The sequence below is a fragment of the Grammomys surdaster genome, unplaced genomic scaffold, assembly GCF_004785775.1.
Source record: "Grammomys surdaster isolate TR1022 unplaced genomic scaffold, NIH_TR_1.0 62, whole genome shotgun sequence".
Taxonomy (NCBI): Eukaryota; Metazoa; Chordata; class Mammalia; order Rodentia; family Muridae; genus Grammomys; species Grammomys surdaster.
Genome location: NW_021604564.1, coordinates 27,301,987 through 27,318,198, shown reverse-complemented (window position 1 = coordinate 27,318,198; position 16,212 = coordinate 27,301,987).

Genomic DNA, 16,212 nt, shown 5'->3' with positions numbered 1-16,212 from the left:
GGTTTACTGCTGAATAAGCTCATCTTTACTAGTTCTTTCTGAATTCTGGCTGGCTATTCAACTCTGCTGTTCTGGCTCAAACTCGTCTTCAAGCTTCCTGATTCAAACTGGCTTTTCTTAGTTTATTACCAGATTGCTCAGCTTGGAAAATCTGCCTCTAAATTCCACTACTGAACTGCACTGACTGCTCTGATTGCATGAACTGAATGGAACTGCATAAACTGAACTGAACTCAACTGCATTCAACTGAACTGCACCGAATTACACTGAACTGAACTCAAACTGCATCCCTGTTGTATTGTCTGAACTCAACTGTATTGCACTCACTGAGCTGCCCTCCAGTTCTGACTCACTCTCCACTGCTCTTAATTTATCTCTTTCTTGTCCTTCTTATATGAGTTGGCCTATCCTATCTCTGACTCATTCCGTCAAATCATTTTCGGATTTGTCATTTTGCTTGCCACTCAAAGAGATTTTACTTTTAAATATGGCTGCATCCTTTTACAAACTGACCTTTCTTATATTGTTTGGGATTAAAGATGTACAATAAGAGTTTGTCTGTATTCCACCCAGAGGTATTAAAGGTGTGTGGCGTGTCTACATTCTTTCAGAATGACAGGGATCTAGCATTCCTTTGGTCGGGACCTTTTGCCAGAGCAGCATGTTGCTGCATTAAAATTTTTCTACATCTTCCCCTTTTCTGTGTAAAAATATTACACAGTTTAACTATTACAACAGAAACAATTATCAGTCCCACAACCTTGATAGTCCAGATGTCCTTATCTGTTGATGTAATGATTCTTCATAACTCTAGTCCTGATCATCTGTCCTTCAGCAAATATCCATTTCAGCATCAAAGTTTTGCAATGTGCCAGTCTGATGAAGGATCTGTGCTTTTCCAGCCAATTTGTTGAGCTGTTCCTATGCAGGGAGTATCAGCTTTCTACATCATCTGTGTTGCTGTCTTTCTTTCTCTCTTCTTTCATTGAATCATGTCTGTCATGCGGAAGATTCTCTTATACAGATTTGATATTTATCAATTTTTATGGAACACAGCCTTTCATCACCTCCAGGAATAAAGAAAAAACCTCTTTCCCAATGTAATATATTCCCTGACTTCCATTGTGATGTTAAAATATCTTTAAATTATAGATACTGATTAAAAGTAGCTGATTTTTCCCACAATTCAGTGTCTTTCAGCTAATCTTATTCCTCTTTCTGTTTATCAACTTACAATTAGGTATTTATGAATGCACACAGAAACTAGAGGCATAGGCATTCACATTCCATGCCTGATTCCAAGCCATTGAGCTAGGGCTTCTCACCCATTTAAACACAGAAAAAATCAAGCCATATTACATAAAATATCAATATACAGTATCAGTTAAAATAGTTATCTCTTGTTGAAGATTGAAGAAATGTTAATAGGAGCTCTCCATTGTTGTAGTAGACCTCTTCCCCACAGGTTTATATCTGCCACATAAGGCTTTAATCTTCCTTTTTGGCCTTCTTGACCCACACATTTAATTTGTCTTACAGTTTGTTTTCCTTGGAGTAATGTTCCAAACCAAATTTTTGTTTTAATTTTAGTCTATGGTTATTGATAACAATTAGCCAAAAATTTCTGTCTTCCATTACTTCCCATCCTTGTCTTCAAATTGGAACAGTTTGGCTGTCAAAATATGGAAGTCATAGAAGGCGAGAAATTTAGTCTCCTGATTTAACCTGCATAATATTTTTAAGTAATCAATAATTTCAAGCTCTCTCTTGAACTTTTCATCTATAATACCTGGATGCACAATGAGTCCTTGAGATACTAGGCTACTTCTTCCTAAAACCATTCCTACTGTCTTTGGGGGTAGAAGTTTACAGAAACAGCAACAGGTTGTAGAGGAAGACAGAATGAGTCAGAGAATAGGTAAGAACCAGAAAGTTAGAACAAAATTAGTGTGAGGCCTAGGAGAACAATTCAGTGAGCTCTGAGAGAAGCCAGATTGAGTTTCTCTGCCCTGAGAGCAGTTGGAGCAAGATAGTTGAGTTGAACTAACCAGCCAGAGAGAGTTCAGAAAGAACTAGAAAGAGTGAACTTCTTCAACAGTAAGCCTCCAAGATGACAATTACTGCTGCCAAACAGAAGTTAAAGAATGCAAACTATCTAAAGAATATATGCCTCTATTAGAGCCTACGAAACAGAGTATATGAGAGTGATCAGTTTAGATTTATAGGTTTCTCTTCGAAATTTTCAACCTGTCTGATATTTTACAAACTAAGTTTTTGGAGATGGGCTAATTTTCGAGATGGAGAAAGGATCAGAGTAATTGTTTGCCAGGATGAGACTTCCTTACTGGGTATGGTATCACAGGCCTGTAATCCCAGCTGCTGAGGCAGGGATATATAGAGAGCTTAAGATCAGCCTAAATAAGTCCAAGCTCAGCCTGAGAATCTCAGTAAACCTCCCTGTCCCACATCACAGTGGAAAGGGCAGAGACAGATGTTCAGAGACAACGCTCTTGTCTACTATATAGCAGAAACTTGGTTGATTGTTATTTCAAATAATAAAGTCAATTACATTGATCAAATTAATTAATAAGTTCATAATAGAAGTAGTCTTTGGTAAGCCAAGTCAGTTTTTTACCACTATTTTGAAAGGCCCTCATTAGTACTTTCTTGTGTTCTTTTTGGCTCATTGTGATAGCCTAACACGATTCTGCAGCATGCACACACACACACACACACACACACACACATGCACACACAAACATACTCAAAGGCAAAAAAATCATGTGAGAAAATTTTAAACACACATCTGCTATTAAAATCTATGCACATTAGGGGACCAAGTTAATATACTATAGATTCAAAATTGTGTTGTCTTAAAGTGAAATGTGTATTTAGTATCCTAGCAGTTGTATTTGCTTAAGTCATTATTTTCTCAGTGATCTGAAATATTGCACAATAATCCTTCTGAAGAATTTAAGCTATCAACTTTCTACTTGCAATTCTCAAATCAGAAACCTGAAAACTGTTCTCTAGCAATATAATTCATTTAATTATTTAATGGTCCATACTATATAAAACAATTAATATTAAAATATTATTTTCTGCAGAATTACATATTCTTGTAACTTTTTCTTTAAAAATAGACATTTTATTTATCATTTTATGGAAGCAATTAGCAATTCCAATTATCTGTAAGTTTAAAAGGCATTCTATAACACAAACATAACTATTTTTATATCTCTTTAGTTTTTTTTTCTACAGGATAATCCCACTAGAAAGATTTAGGACCAATAAGGAATCCATGTACATTTGTTACTTCATAAACTGCATTATGATTTTAAGGGTTTTAGAGTGATTTTTGCCTTTTCCTTTTTACCCTTTTAATATGAGGTGAAAAAAGACTGTTTTTGTGGTGGTATGTGGGAGTAATATTTGTTGCAAACAAGAGAACGGAAGGACACTAATGAAAACATTAACAGCCTCCTGGCTGCAATACAACACAATAGAGGAGCAAGAGAAAACATGACTGATGTGTAGGTAGAGGAGAGTAAGGAAGTACAAAAAAGACATAGAGCAGGCCAGGCTCAGTATAACAATCCCTGCATGCAAATAATCAATTGTTCCTTTAAGACATGACTCATTGTTTTTCATGAGTGTGTGTATTGATGTGCCTGTAAGCACACATGCATGTATATTTATCTGCACTCCAATATCCAAATCTGCTTGATGGAGGAGTTCTCATGACTTACAAATAGAAGCTTCATATAAAGGTTTTACTGTAACAACATGCCAAGACAAACTTCTGAAATAGGAAGTCACAGAGTAAAAGCCACAGGAGTATTTTAGTTCTGAGTAAGCACTAAAAATAAATATTTCTCAGTGTACTCTGTGAGCCTGAACTACCTGTTAACTCTTAGCTCTCTTGCATGAAAATGCAAGAGACCTGAGCTGTTGTATAAAAATTTGATTCAGGATTGTAACAAGCTTAAGTAGAATGAAAAACAATTCAAAATAGATTCAGGAAGTCCATGAAATTGAACAAATTCATTAAGCCCTGAACTGCTGGAGGATACCAGCCCCTTAGATGAAGGAGCCCTGACCTTTACAAAAGACTCAAATCCAAGGTGAGCTTCAAAGTAGACTCTCAGAAGAGATAGACTACAAAAATATTTAAACCAAGCAGCAGCCTGGAAGAAGCAGAAACCATCAGAGCTGCCTGGAAGAGATTTTGACTGACTGATGCACCTGAAAAATACAGTATTGAACCTACTAAGCTGCCTTCAGGCTATGCAGAACGCTCTTGTTACCAGTTTCATGAAATTTTACCTTGCTGTTGTGAGCTTTGATGATGCAGGTGTCTTTGAGTCATTTCTGCTCCTGAATTAATCCTTCACTCATATTCTCTTAAGAAACAATAATAAAACTTATTGGTTCACCAAGCTGGACTTTGGAATTATCTATACTTTGGTTTGTTTTGTGTTGTCTAGCTGAGGTAAGTAGACATGTCTTGCATCTACTCAGGAAAGGTTTTGTGACACAATAAGGATATCGTCTAAACCTCTTAAGTATAAAGAAACAGACCTTTTGCAGGCAAGTACCCATGATATGTATGAATATCAGTTATTCACTTATATCATTAATGAAAGGTACATTTCTTAGTTTAGCCATAGTGGTATAGCCCCTTTATTATCTTGACTTACTTCATATAATTTAGAGAAGAAATTGCTGTCAATGGAAAAACATATATGCATTAAAAGTTATCAATTTGGGGGAATCAAATACAATCATTTCTCTGTGTAGCTTTGAATTTTCCAGAATATACTCTGGAAACCAGACTGGCCTCAACCTCATAGACATTCACATGCCTTTGCCTCTACTTCCTGAGTACTGGGATTAAAGTCATGCATCACTACTGCCTGATGTAATATAATATTTTGATATGATAAAGAAAAATTGATACATTCAACAAAACATGATAACATGTAATGATAAATTTATGATTAGACCAAACTTTGGCAAATTCTATATAAATAAACTTATAAATATTTTGCCTTAAATACATTAAAATCACAATTTTATGCAACTCTTCTTTGGATACACTAAAATAATACCAGTATCAATGCATCTCTCTAAAAACAAGTTTATTCTTGCTTTGTTTTGTATTAAAAATCTATAATATTCTCAGACTAGAGAGATTCTAAGGTTTTATACACGTGTTTCTACTGAAGGATGATTTTTGATTCACAATCCAGAAAGTCATTTAAGAACACTATTTCTAAACAAACTCATTCAATATGTTATTTATAGTTTTCAAAGGATATTAACCACATTTTATTATGTAGTTTTCACTAAAAGCATTAAGATTTCATAATTATTATTTACTTAGTATTTTTCAAGTATTAGCACAGATTTGGGGCACAGAATATTCTTTCCTCTGAAGAATAGTATAATAAAATAAAGAATAAAAAATCAAGATATGCATACCAGGAGGAATGGTAGATAAAATCCCAAGTATGTACTAATTAGGTAAATAATGTTAAATGACCAAGATTCCTGAAGTCTCTCAGCCATGGATTCTCAAAGCAGGTATGAAGCAATATATTCCCAACCTAAGAATTTTATTCAGAAAACCACTTTAATTAACTTCAGTTTCATAAACAACTCTTAATTTATGGTGGATATGGTAATCCATACTGATTGTCAACTTGGCCAGACCTAGAACATATCTGAGAAAGATGTCCCAGATAAGATTAGAAGATTCAGTATATAATGGTGGGTACTATTCCCTATGCTGGGGGAGTAGGAGAAAGCATGAGGAGCAAAAAATTTCATCTCTGCTTCCCAATAGTAGATTCAATGTGATTAGTTGCCTCAAGGTCTTACGGCAATGACTTCACTATCATGATGAAGCAAACCTTGATAATGTGAGATGGAAATAAGCTCTTCCTCCCTTCTGTAACCTTTGTGAGAATTGTTAACTAAGCCATGACAACTAATTTATACAGTATGATATATGCTTTATTTCTATGTATTAATCTACTACTACCAATGACATTAGTCTCTTTTCATAGGTGGTACCATTTTGATCATGAATGTCACCCAGTTTTCCATGTGGCCAAAGCTTTGTTTCCAGGTTAGATTCGCTGAGAATTGGTGGAATCTTTGTGATCTGTGGTCTACCAGAAGTCTTTGAGTTCTACTAGATAATATGAGAGTAACAGTGCTACATGTGGGTGCTATAGTTGATGCTTACCTCTGGTATTTTTTGGTTGCTTAGTTTTGTTTTCCATGACATAGTCATAAAGTGACTGATTTTGCTCAAATACTCAATTGCAGCATGGTATTCTGCAACAGCCACAAAGGAACAGAACTAACACAGCATACATCAAGACCAATAAAACCGTGGGGCAAAGTAAATATGCCCTTTAATGAAAATGGTTATAGACACTAACATAGTAACAGAAAGCTGAATAATAGTGGATATTTCTTCGTAATTCTAGATGATTGTTTTCTCAGTTCCTATTTATACACACACACACACACACACGTATATATGTCATTATCATATATAGACATATATATAGTTTAAAAATTTGGGAATTTTGAAATTACTGATACGTTTTTTACTCAAATTTAAGTATTTTAAGATTTAAGAGTTTTTCAAAATATTTTTTAAGTAATAAAAGTCTAATAAATATTGCATAATGACTTTTGGAAGAATGTTCATTCAAATAATACCTATATGTTCCATTAAAAATAAGTAATCAAAAGGCATTGAAATTGGACCTGAAGAACAGTGCTGCAGACTAGTGTTCCTAGAGCCAGGAGAGATCAGTTCCCTTTCTAAATTTCAATTTCATCCTACCCTTTCTCTGTCTTCAACAGAGTAGTTGTCACACATTTCTTGAGATCTATCCCAGAGACTTGCACAACCTCCCACATTGCTCTTTACGTGTAAAATATTGGCAGAAATGTAGTCATGTCATCGTGGATACACTGTAAGTAAAGTTGTAAGCAATAGTTTTTCTCATGGAATCATCCATTATAATGATTGCCATAGTATTAAATGACAAGAAATGGATAGTCTTCTGAAGATAGTGGCCACAAACTTATGATACTCAAATTATTGTCCTATATATATACACAACCATTCTAAAGGATAGAAGTTTCAGACAAGGGCTACTCTATGTAACACAGGGCATTTAAAAGGATACATTCATTATTTTAAATAGACAGAAAGAATATCTAAGGGAGAAGAACAGTTGCAGCTTTAACATGGAGTGCCAAAATTTAAAAAAAAATGATCTTGGTGAAATATTTTTAAAAGGAATATATTTCATTAAATATGTTATATTTTAAAAGTTCTTTTTATAAACTCCATGATAAAAAATGATTGAGTTTATGAGAATATAATTTCCTAAGTAGATAACTTTTTATCCTCTTCTGGCTTTTGATTCATTTATAAATTTTACAATTCTGATGTGATTTCTCTGTCACTCTCACTGAGCAATTAAGACTCAGCTTTCAGGCATCAGATATCTTTTTGTCATTCTTATTAATGCTTTTGATTTCAAGCAACCACTTGTGGTTCCCTGGACATTTTTTTCCCAAAAGGATTTTGAGCCTGACTAAAATTAAAGGGAAAACAAGAATAGTGTATGAGGGAAGGGGCTGTGTATTCAGAAGAATGAATAAAGAGAAACTAATTAGGATCCAGATGCCCTCAGGAATACAGGATTCTGAACCTTGTGAGACCAGCTGCTTACCTGACACAGCTGCACCCATTTAATTATTGTTTGCCTCCAGTTGAAGACTACCAGAAACCTTTAATTAATTTTCTGTAAAAATAGCATGAAGGCTGGACGCCCCAGGGGGTGGGAGTTTTGAGGGTGGGGAGGTGGGAGTGGGGGGGTAGATAGAGGTTACATCCACAAAGAAGAAGGAGGAGGTGTGAGGGGATTGGGGGTTCCTGGGTGGGTGGGGGATGGGGTAAGGGGACAACATATGAAATGTAAATAAAACATCCAATAAAAAAAAAATAGCATATTTAATTTTTTGAGAAAGATAAATGTTATGGTATATTCATTAAAAAATACCTTCAATGATACATTTAGAATATTTTGAGAAGTTATCATAAGCATGATGATTTATATTAGACAGATATCCACTTATTTTCATACCTTTCCATTATAATTCATAATTACTTTCTTTCTGAGAAATTCTCCCAAGATATAGATTTTTAATATTTAAAGGAACAATTAAGAAAACTAAATGATTTAATGGAATATTTTTGATCTATTTTCTTTACCTTCATAATCACATTTTTGAAAGTTAATATTGAAATCATACTAATATAAATAATACAAATAAGCTGTCAATGAGTAAATATGGGTGCATATCTTATCATATTTGATCACTTCATTTTACATATAAAATGCATTGTACAAATACATATTATGAATATTTATACATAGTATATAATACATGTTACAGGCATGAATGTACTATTCATGTTATATTATTATGTAATTTCCTTCAGTATCTATCACAATTAACAAAATGTATAAAACATTCTCCCTATCAGTTTTTAGTTCACATCACTCATTACCAATGTAAAGAAAAAAGAAAACCAGTGAGAGGTATTTCAAGTATTCGAGTGTTCAAGTATTATTTACACATCAAAAGTACAAATACAAGGATTTTAAAAAGTATATAAATATTTTTAAATTTACTTTGAAATCAATATCCTATTTTAAAGTAAATTTAGATATATACTCTAATTTCTCTACATTGTTTTTTTTTAAATAAAAGCTAATCAACAGGTAAGTAGATATACAATCTAAAAGAGTCTTTCTAACATTTTTTCATAATAAAGCTGGCATTTTAATGTCCTGAATAATATTCATTGTTGAATATCATGACAGTAGATAAAGAGAAAATGGACACAGTAGAAGTGAACTAAATGATCAAACTGAGAATCAAAAATACTTGGAATAGTTATTGTTGCTTTTGGGAAGAATCAATGTTCAAAACCAGGAAAGGCTTCCAGTGGTGAAAGTGGGACATCAACTCTGCCACAAAACCTTTCACCTCCAACTTACCCTGCCTGCAAGATGCGCTAGGGAAATGATGGCTAAGAGTTTGAGCGACTAGTCTGACTTGAGGCCCATTACACTAGAATGAGTCCAAGACTGACAGGGCCAAGATGGAACCCGAAACTGGACGGCCCACAGACCTAGGGTACAACCAATGGGACTTACCACAAACAACAACAAAAAGTCAATGAAATTATTCTTACTGATACTCTGCTATACTCATCGATTGGTTCCCAGCCCAACTGTCATCAGAGAGGCTTCAACCAGAAACCGATGAGAGCAGAGGCAGAGACCCACAGCCAAACATTAGACAGAGCTTGGTGAGCCCCTCTGAAGAGTGAAAGGAAGGATTGTAGGAGCCAGAGGAGATGAGTGCACCTGGAGACTGTAGCCCACACAATAAGCAAAGCAGCTCTTATGGGTTCACAAAGACTAAAATAGCAATCTCTGAGCATGGATGAATCTGTGTTAGAACTCTGTATTTATGTTGTGGTTGTTTAGCTTGGAGTTTTGTGTAACTCCTAGTAGTCTGATCTGGGTCTGTCTCTGACTCTCTTGCCTGCTCTTGCTACCGTTTTTCCTCCTACATAGGTTGCCTGGTCCAACCGTGATATGAGTGTTCATGCTTATTCTTATTGTAACTCACTGTGCTGTGTTTAAATGATATCGCTGGGAGGGATATCATTTTCTGAAGTGAAATGGAGGTTCAGTGGATATGCGGTAAGGGGGCGGGGGACTGGGAGTAATGGATGGTGGAAAGCCTGTTGACAGAATATATTATATGAGAGAAAAATAAATAAGAAGAAACATTATGAACATAATGATCAAACTGAGAAGCAGAATCAATTCAAATGGAACAGTTTTGCTCTTGATATGAGACAGTTTTCTAATACTGGATTAAATGTTTAAATACAAGTCTTTTGCTAGAGATAAAGACAATGTCATTGTTTCAGCAAAAATATATGTATGTGTATATATGTGTTTGTAAGACAGAGGCATAGATATGAACATGTATATACACATAGAGACATACAGACACATACACAGAGAAATAGAGTGAGAATGAGAAGGGAGAGAGAGATACTTCTACTCAGTATGTTTATTTTTTGAAATACTATTTTTGATCAAATCACCATTAAAATTTATAAGTTATTTTCAGTAAGCACAAGTTATATAGTTTAGGTAAACCTTAACAGAAATTGCTAAGTATCTATGTTAATACATTTATAACTATTTTGTTGTATTTTTAGTCAAGCATCATAATGTTAGTTGTAGCATACTACGGCTCTAGCAATGATAAAGTAGCAGTGTACAGATACTCCACATTGGTCCTTTCATAGTTCCCTTCACTGAGGGGAAAAAGGCAGTTAATGAGTGATGAGGGAAAAGGGGTCATACTCTCATCCGTACAGTCAATGTTCAGTTGCCCAGCTCTTAATACATGGTCTCTCACTTAAGCAACAAAAATTAAACTTAGTCACACACACACACACACACACACACACACACACACACACACACACACAAATACCAGAAGACAAGAAAATAGGGCGATGGTTGTTAGAAAGGTTTCAAGGAAATAGTAGGAGAATGAGTGGTATAGGTAGTGAAAGGAAAAGAATCAGTGTATGTATGTATGTATGTATGTATGTATGTATGTATGCATGTATGACATTTCAAATACTAAAAATAACTTAAGAAAATAGTCTAGAGGAAAGCTTTTGTGTCCTGCTGTGGCAGTAAGATATGCTCTCCCAGGAGGAAAGCTGTTAGCTACCTCCATCCACAAAGGTCGACCTGTCTGGGAAGCCTGAAGAAGCAACCATGTTGATTGACAGCTATTTACTCTATAGCATCTGGGAAACGGCTAACAGTAGTCAATTAGTTAGGGAGTCAATTTGCTTAAGCTTCTAACAGCTTGCTTTACAAAACTAAACATTTAAATTGATAATTAAGACTAATAATGATGTAAGAGCATTTAACGATGCTTTAACAATAGATAAGTACAGCTAGTAATGTCTTGGACAGATGTGGTCCCTGTGATCTAAATCCAGTAATATAGGATAGGAAACCAATAGATACAATGTGGTCAGTTAGTATAATGGTATTTGTATGTCTGTCTCCAGACTAAACATTTAATATTGGGTAACCAAGTCCTGTGTTTTTACTGAGTAGTACTTTTTTCTGCTCACTCTTACTCTGTTGCCAATAGTCCTTTGTGTTTTCTTGTATGCAGCAATATTTAATGAAAAAAAGATTGTAAATTTGAAGAGAGCTAGGAGGAGCTGAAGAAACAAAAGGAAGGAAGAAATTACATAATTATAATCTCAAAGTATATATAATTAAAAACAATGTAAAATGACCCTAATTAAAATATCTAAGGGGAAGAAGGAGCATGCATCTTCACTGGATCATGTTCATTCTGGAAATGTATATCATATACTGTCAAACAAAGTTAACATCTTGCAGATTTAATGAATAAAATAGAATGTTAGAGAATCATCGGGATACAAATCAAGGTAATCTACATGACTGCAAATCCTACTAAAAAAGAAATTACCAAAGAAATGGTCAGTGAGACCTTTACAGGCTTAGCAATCTTTTTGTTTAGGTGCTGCTTCTGTGTGGGTCTTCACAGAAGCCTTTGTTGCAAGCTAACTGTTTAGCTTTTATTGTTTATTTGATGTTTGTTCCTTAGAGCCTGCTGCATATGAGTCCCTAACTCTTCTAGTTTCTGATTCATCTTAGACTGTATGTCAGCATGAGATGTACCAGTGATGGCCCACATGGCTTTGACTGTGAGGTGGGTTCTCCTTGATTTCCTTTTGTCAGTCAATTTTTGAGCTTCCTTCTGTAGAGGATAGTCCAGTTTATTGGCCAAGGATTCATTATGGAAAGGGATGCAGACTCATGTTTTCCATTAAGAAACTGGAAAATCTTCTAATTGGTCCTTGGCTTTCTGTCTTTTGATGGTCAGTGGAAATGAATCAGGCACAGTTAGAGAATTTTCCCCAAGACTGAGACTGAGACAAGTTTATTTCAAGCAGTCAGATTGTTTTTACCCTTATCATAATAGGATATAGTGACAGTTTTCTAGTCCTACAGGGAATAAAAAATTAATATCTAATATGTTAAATGTTCAGCTAAGTTTTGCATGCTTCAAGAGCTATGGAATACAGAATCAATCAGGAAGCCTGAATGCTTCACTGTTTGATGGAGTGTCTCTGATTCTCTGGAACTGAAAGACACAAAATGTACCCTAGGTATTTGAGGCTCAAACCTTAAAAATACCATGACACATGCCTCTCAAAGCAGCTACATCAGGTCAGCTCAATAATTAACCCATGCAACCCATGGACTTTAATGTAAAGAAATTAAAATAAATACTGAAAGATTCTATACAAAAATATTTTCAGGATTTTGATGAGGTTAAGAATTTCTCAAGGTCATAAAGGTAAACTTATAGGAAAGTGATAGATTAATTGGCATGGAGTAGACAGTATTTGTTAGTGAGTAAATGTGTTCGTTGGATTGAAAATGCCAGGATATGCCATGGAAAGGGAGAGCTAACTATAAATAACACATAATAAAAATTCTATATTTACCTGTGTAAAATTATTATGCAATACATAAATGCATATGTTTGAAAACAAACTGTTGGGATAAATATGGGATGCTACTTTATAGTAATATCCATTGGTATCCAGTGGTATCAGTCATAAACAAAATGTATATTAAGTCCAGATGGATATACTAACATCTACCCTTGATAATGTCTTCAATTAAATAGATCATTAATATGAAGTGATAAAGAACAGTAACATCTGTGGCTTCTTCCTCTATGATCAACAGTCATAATTTCTCTTGAGAACCTAGATCTTCATTAAGTAAATAAGCAGAAATAAACACATCTATGTTTTACATGGATTTATATAAAAATGTGCTTACCAACAAAATTTTAATTATTCTAAGATCTTAGAAACATGCAAAATATAACACATTAATAAATGATATAAGACCCAATAATAATTAAACATAGATTCATATATATATATGTATATATATATAGTTTTTATAAGATCTAATTATCCTTTTTATGTAGAGACTGGAGACTTTAACTGTAATTGTGAAGAAGACCTTTTCTTTCCTTAGGAACTATAGAAGAGAAGAGAGAATAGGTAATCACATTATGTGGGGTACCCTGGAGACTGACTTTGGAGCTAGAAAAGAAGCTCATGGGTTTTGTTTTAACTGTCTTATTGAAATATATTCATCAAGAAGAAGAGGATTTTCTTCTGGTCATCTAATCCTAATATTTGGGTGGTTATAGTGTGCATATTTTGACCTAGAGTTATTACACTTACTTGGATCTGGTGAGGTATAGATATGGTTGACTTGAGAATGGAACAGGCAACTGAAAAGATTCTGTGAGGGAAAGCATATCATCAAACAAACCAAACATCAAAATATAGAATGAGAGAACATCTGCAACAAATCCCTCATCTAACAGAGGGCTGATAAATAAAATATATAAATAACTCAGAAAACCAAATATTCTAAATAAAAATGGTGTACACATCTAAACAGAGAATTCTTCACAGAAAAATATAACAGCTTAGTTCTTAGTTGAGTTCTTCTAATAGCTTAGAAGAACTTAAAGAAATATTCAGCATCCTTAATCATCAGGGAAATAGATATCAAAAGGACCCTGAGATTCCATCTTACAGCTATCAGAATGGCTAAGGTTAAAAATTCAAGTGAAAGCTCATTCTGGTGAGGATGTGGAACAAGGGGAACACCCCTCCATTGCTGGTGGAAGCACAAACGTGTACAGTCCTATTTTTGAAATCAAATTGGCAACTCAGAAAATGGAGAGTAGATCTACTTCAAGATGCAGCTATTCCACTCCTAGGCATATACTCAAAGGATGCTCCACCATATAACGAGAACAATATTCCTAGCAGCTTCATTCATAACACTTGGAACCTGGAAAGAAACTAGATGTTCCTCAACTGAAGAATAGATAAAGAAAATGCAGTCCATTTACACAATTAGCTATTAAAAATAAGCACATCATGAAATTTGCAGACAAATGGATGGAACTAGAAAAGATCATCCTGCATGAAGTATCCCAGACCCAGAAAGATAAACATGGTCTATACTTACTTATAAGAGGATATTGGGCATAAAGTAAAGGATAACAGTGCTAAAATCTACAGAACCAAAGTAGCTAAATAACAAGAAATGCTCAAGGGGAGCTTTGAATCTCAGTGAGAAAGGGAAATAAAATAAACACCCTGGGTAGTCAGAGTTGAAAGAACTGACTTGACAGAAAAGAGTAGAGATACGTGGCAGAAATTTCCTTCCCAATATATTTGAAGTGAAAGCCCTTTCACTGGACCTAGAAGAGAAAGGCAGATCTAGTAGTTGGGAGGAGAGAGGAATGAGAGAGAGGAAGGAAAAAGGAAGACAAGAAGGAGGCGAGATGGCGGCAGAATGTAAGTGTTTCTAGCAGTCTCTAGTAATTATTCATATCAAAACGTTAGATAATTGGGATAACAATTCTAATTGTGTGACCATCTTGTGTATTGAGGATTTGCTGATATATAAATCCATTGGTTAATCTTAAACTTTAGAGTTTTGTTTTACTGGGTTATTGGAAGGTGGGTCCACAGACGATGGGTGGTTATGGCTGTGAAGGAATTAGAGGTTCCAGAGACAAGCAAACCAGAGCTGGAGGCTCAGCGACTGGTCACTACGGGGCCAAGCTAGAGAGATCAGCTCAGGAGCTCCTGCCCTGCTGGAGAGCTTTCCGAGACAAATGGGCTTAGAGTGGGAACACTCGGCCAGGCCAGGAGCGAGCTGGGAACCTATTTTCTAATAACTCCTGCTACAGAGATAGGAACGGTGTGGGGAAGACAGAGGGAGAAAATACCTGAAAACACAACTGGAACCAGAGTTTTGGAACATTTATTGGACAAGCTAGAAATTTGGAACAATGGAAACTCTCAGGAATCTATGAGGGTGACACTAGCTAAGATTGTAGCAATGGAGGATATGGGTCCTGAAACAGCCGTCTCTGGTAACCACACAATAGTTATAGTGGACGTGTGGGGGCGCAAAACTACTCAAAACCTTTAAATTGAAATTTGTCCTACATATAATGTGTACAGGGATAAAACTGAAGTAGAAAGAAAGAAGGAGTGGATCCGTGGATGCGGGAGGGAGAATTTAAGGGGGAGAGCTAAGAGGAGAGGAGAGAGACAAAAGGATCCTCTCTTTTGTTTTACAACCTGTGATCATCTAATAATAATTAAAAGTTCATCTGCCTGATTAATTTAAATAAATACAAAACCACTTTACGCGTCTGAAATATAAAAATATTTAATAAAAACTAACAAAACAAAATATGCTTGTTAATTTTACTTGTACAGAAAATGATCTTAAAAGACTAATGTACCAATTTGTCTTGGAAGTTTAATTACTATTATTTTTATTTGAGTACTAGATCACAAGAGTGAACTGAAACTTTGAGATCTAGTAGTCTCTCTTTTGTACATGGAGTCATCCATAATTTTTACTCATTAAACATTTCAGGTATAAACGTAAAAATTGTTATGAATATGGATAATAAGTAGGGAGGCATGTACGTGGCAGCTGATAGTAGTTAATAGATACATGATAAGCATGTTGATATTTGATAGGTGATTGAAAGAAACAGAAATGTTTTATCTTCTATTTTTCTCTTGGTGTTGCATGATATCCTGATAAAAAACAGGACAGAAGAGAAAAAGTTTATTTTTCAACACATTTCTGGAGGGATTCAGTTGATTATAGTCAGGAAGGTAAGTCAAGAGAAACATGATGCTGGCAATTCATATTTCATTTTCATATTCAGGACAGAAACCAGTGAGAAAAATCAGAAAGTGAATCCAGGCTATGAAACCCCAAATCCAGTTCTCAGTGACTCACTTCTTCAATAAAGGCTCTCTTAAGGTCCTATACTCTTCTCAGAGAAGTTCCCCAGCAAGGATCAATTGTTCTAACACAAAATTCTAAGGAAATATGTTCCACTCAAACTATAAAAGATAGATAGGTGATAGTCAGATGATAAGTA